This window comes from Coenobita brevimanus, unplaced genomic scaffold (assembly GCF_032717465.1).
Source record: "Coenobita brevimanus isolate Jiangsu-jjx unplaced genomic scaffold, ASM3271746v2 jjx.HiC_scaffold_2747, whole genome shotgun sequence".
NCBI classification, from domain to species: Eukaryota; Metazoa; Arthropoda; class Malacostraca; order Decapoda; family Coenobitidae; genus Coenobita; species Coenobita brevimanus.
In genome coordinates this window covers 15,585-20,000 of record NW_027643705.1, presented here as the reverse complement: position 1 = coordinate 20,000, position 4,416 = coordinate 15,585, and the positions used below count along the sequence as shown (strand labels likewise).

Here is a 4,416-nt window from a genome sequence, read left to right as displayed (position 1 = left end):
ATATTGGCCGACAATGCTAGTTTTACCACATATGTCGAAGTAGTACTTGTTCCGTTATGGTATTCTGGCATCGTTTACGACGGTCTGTGCCACTTGTACTTATTATTTTTTGAAAAATAGCAACAGTTGTATGCATTTAAGGATTAATTAATGCATGATTTAATTCTCAGGATTTGAGGGATGTTTGAGCTACAACATTTGTAAAAATAGGAGAGTTATAAGGCTTACGATGTACTTAGGGCTGCCCCTCACATGGCGCAACTCTACGAGGAGAATTGACAACGCCGCATAGGGTTTGCGCTCGTTTTCTAGGGCTCCAGAATATGCACTTAAGTGAAAAGTTACTCTTACGCCCAAAGATGGTGGATTTGCGAGGATTTTTGAGCTTTCAGAATCCGCCCCCAGGTCTAGATTTTCCTTGGTGAATACTGATATGAAATAATTATTTAGGATGGAGCACATTTCTTTATCTTCACTGGTATTGTCACCTGATTCTGTTCTGAGTGGTCCTATCCTGTCTTTATTTTTCGTACGGTACAATTGATAAAAACCCTTGGGGAGATGAAAGGGGGAAAGGAGGTAGGATACAGGAAAGAACACAGACGACATAAGAAAGAGGAAGTGTAAGGAGATGTCGAAAAGAGAAGAAGAGGGAAAGAAATACACGGGGAAAAGGGAAAGAAGGGAGAGAAAGAGAAGGGAGAAAGAAAAGAGAAAAACGTGAAAGAAAAGATAAAGGGAAAAAAGGAGGGAAAGGAGAGAGGAGAGGAAAGGAGAGAGGAGAGGAAAGAAGAGACACGAAAGTGGGAGGAGAGAAGAGGAAGAGAGGGGAAAAGAAGAAAAGAGAAGGGTGGTGAGAAAATTGATTGAGGTGCCATTGTCCACCTCTGACCCTAATCCCTCCCTCCCTCCCTTTCTCTCTCCCTCCCTTCTTCCCTCCCCTCCCTCCCTCCCTCCTCATCTTTCATCTCTCCTCTCTGTTCTGCTCTTCCTCTTTCCTCTTATATTTTCATTGTCCATCACCCCTCTCTTCTACCCCCCACCTCCCTCCTCTCCCCTGCCTCTCTCCTCATCTCCCTCCCCTCCCCTCCCCTCCCTCTTCAGTTCCTATCCATACCAACTCTTGTCCCTTCTTCCCTCCCCTCTCCTCTCCTCCCCTTCCCTCCCCTCTCCTCCCCTCCCCTCCCCTCCCTCATCAGTACTACCCCTTTTGCTGTCCCATTCCTTCTCTTCCCTCCCCTCTCCCTCCTCTCCCCTCCCCTCCCCTCCCTCATCAGTACCATCCTTTTCCCTGTCCCTTTCCTTCTCTTCCCTCCCTCCTCCCCTCCCCTCTTCCTCCTCATCTCCCTCCCCTCCCCTCCCCTACCCGTATCGCCTCACCATCGCTAATAAATGACATTAAATCACAAATAATCCAACTTGTCATTGAATTTGTGTTGAGTCTTCCCTACTTAGCTTATAAAGATTCTCTCTCTCTCTCTCTCTCTCTCTCTCTCTCTCTCTCTCTCTTTCTCTCACATCCCCTTCCCTTTTCTCTTCCTCTTTCCTCTCCCTTTTTTTTTGTCTCTCTACGCCCCCCGTCTCTCTCTATCCCCCCACCTCCCTTCTCCCCTGATTTCCCCCACCCACCTCTCCCCCTCCCTCCCCACCCACCATCTCCTCCCCGTTTTTCTTCCCTTCCCATACCCCTCCCCTTCCCTTCCCTCCCTTTCCCTTTTTCCTTCCCTCACTCTCCCTCCCTCTCACTCTCCCTCCCCCCTTGCCCCTTATTCCTCTCCCTTCCTTTTCACTCATCTCTCCCCCTCTCACCCCCCCTCTTCTCCCCTCTCTCCCTCTTCCCACTCTCTCCTCTCCCCCGTTGCCCCCATCCCCTCTCTCCCTCCCCTTTCTCCCAGCCTCTCTCCCCCATCAACTCATTTCACCCCCTCTTCCCTCCCTTCCCTCCCCTCCCCTCCCCTCCCTCCCTCCCTCCCTCCCTCCTTCCCTCCTCCCTCCCTTCTTCCCTCCTCCTTCCTTGTTCTCTCAGCCTCTTTCTCCTCCTTCAACTCATCTCACCCTCTCCTCCCTTCTCCCTCCCATTCTCCCAGCCTCTCTCTCCCTCCATCAACTCATCTCACTCCCTTCCCCTCCCCTCCATCTTTGCCCCCACTCCCTCTCTCTCTCCATCAACTCATCCCACCCCCTCTTCCCTCCCCTCCCCTCCCTTTCTCCCAACCTCTCTCTCTTCCCCATCAACTCATCTCACTCCCTCCCCCTCCCCTCCCTACCCCCTTGCTCCCACTCTTACCCTCCTTTTTCTCCCTCCCTCTGTATCCCAACACATCCTCTCCTCTCCCTCCTCTCCCTCTCCTCTCCTCTCCCCTCCCTCCCTCCCTCCCTCTCCTAATGAGCTGTTTTGTGTACCGTATTTTTGCTGGTAATATTTATGGCCAAACCAGTTACCATTTTAATTTTATATATATTTTTGTAAAGTTCTGTTTTTTTTTTAGACATTAATTCGTTCAGCCACAGAAAGTAATAATTTTAGCCTCTGCTCTTTTTACTGCGCTCTTTTTGCTCTCTTTTTGCTCTTTTTACTTTGCTTTATTTACTCCGCTCTTTTTTCACTTTATTCTGCTCTGTTTTTTTTTTTGCTCTTTTTACTCTCCTCTTTTTGCTATTTTTACTCTCCTCTTTATTCTCTTTTTGCTCTTTTTACTCCTCTTTTTGCCCTTTTTACTCCTCTTTTTCCTCTGCTCTTGCTTTTTTTTTTTTGCTCATTTACCCTGCTCTTTTTGCTCATTTACCCTGCTCTTTTTGCTCATTTACACTGCTCTTTTTGCTCATTTACACTGCTCTTTTTGCTCATTTACCCTGCTCTTTTTGCTCATTTACCCTGCTCTTTTTGCTCTTTTTATTCTCTTCTTTGCTCTTTTTACTTTGTTCTGTTTAGTCTGCTCTTTTTGCTCTTTTTATTCTCTTCTTTGCTCTTTTTACTTTGTTCTGTTTAGTCTGCTCTTTTTGCTCTTTTTGTCCTGCTGTTTTTGCTCTTTTTACTCTGCTATTTTTGCTGTATTTACTTTGCTCTTTTTGCTTGTTTTACGCTGCTTTTTTGCTTCTTTTATTCTGCCCTTTTTGCTCTTTTATTTCTGCTCTCTTTGCTCTTTTTACTTTGCTCTTTTTCTGCCTTTTTACTCCGCTCTTTTTGCTCTTTTTACTCTGCTCTTTATGCTCTTTTTACTCTGCTCTTTTTACCCTGCACTTTTTGCTGTTTTTACTCGTTGCTCTTTTTATACTCTTTAATCTGCTCTTTTTACTCGTTGCTCTCCATGCATTTTGTTCTTTATACTCATTGCTCTCTTTGCTGTGCTCTTTTTGCTCTTTACTCAGCTCTTGTTACTTTTGCTCTTTTTGCTTACTTTAGCTCTTGTACTCTTTTTGCTTTACTCATACTTGACTCTTTTTGCTCACTCTTGCTCTTTTTACTTACTTATTACACTACTCTTTTTGCTTTACTCTCTTTGCTCTTTACTCATATTTTTGCTTTACTCTTACTTTACTCTTTTTGCTCTTTACTCTTACTTTACTCTTTTTGCTCTTTACTCTTACTTTACTCTTTTTGCTCTTTACTCATACTTTACTCTTTTTGCTCTTTACTCTTACTTTACTCTTTTTGCTCTTTACTCTTTACTCTTTTTGCTCTTTACTCTTACTTTACTCTTTTTGCTCTTTACTCATACTTTACTCTTTTTGCTCTTTACTCATACTTTACTCTTTTTGCTCTTTACTCTTACTTTACTCTTTTTGCTCTCTACTCATACTTTACTCTTTTTGCTCTTTACTCTTACTTTACTCTTTTTGCTCTTTACTCTTTACTCTTTTTGCTCTTTACTCTTACTTTACTCTTTTTGCTCTTTACTCTTTTTGCTCTTTATTCTTACTTTACTCTTTTTGCTCTCTACTCATACTTTACTCTTTTTGCTCTCTACTCATACTTTACTCTTTTTGCTCTTTACTCATACTCTTTTTGCTCTCTACTCATACTTTACTCTTTTTGCTCTCTACTCATACTTTACTCTTTTTGCTCTCTACTCTTTCTTTACTCTTTTTGCGCTCTACTCATATTTTACTCTTTTTGCTCTACTCACTCTTTTTTGCTCTTTACTCTTTTTGCTCTTTACTCTTACTTTACTCTTTTTGCTCTTTACTCATACTTGACTCTTTTTGCTCTACTTTTTTACTGCTCTTTTTGCCCTTTTTACTCCACTCTTTTTACTTTGCTCTCTTCACTCTCTAGTATACAAATTTTTCTCTTTACTCTTTTTGCGCCTTTTACTCTACTCTTTTTGCTCTTTTCACTCTTCTTGCTCTTTTTCTGTGGCTTGAGAACGTACAGATCCTTAATTACCCGTTCATCATCATCATCATCATCATCAT

General features: G+C 43.0%; 1 pseudogene; it reads right to left on the bottom strand.

Annotated features, from left to right (window-relative positions):
* Positions 1–1,503: 1,503 nt before the first annotated feature.
* Positions 1,504–3,384, bottom strand: LOC145390026 (uncharacterized; annotated as a pseudogene).
* Positions 3,385–4,416: the final 1,032 nt, after the last annotated feature.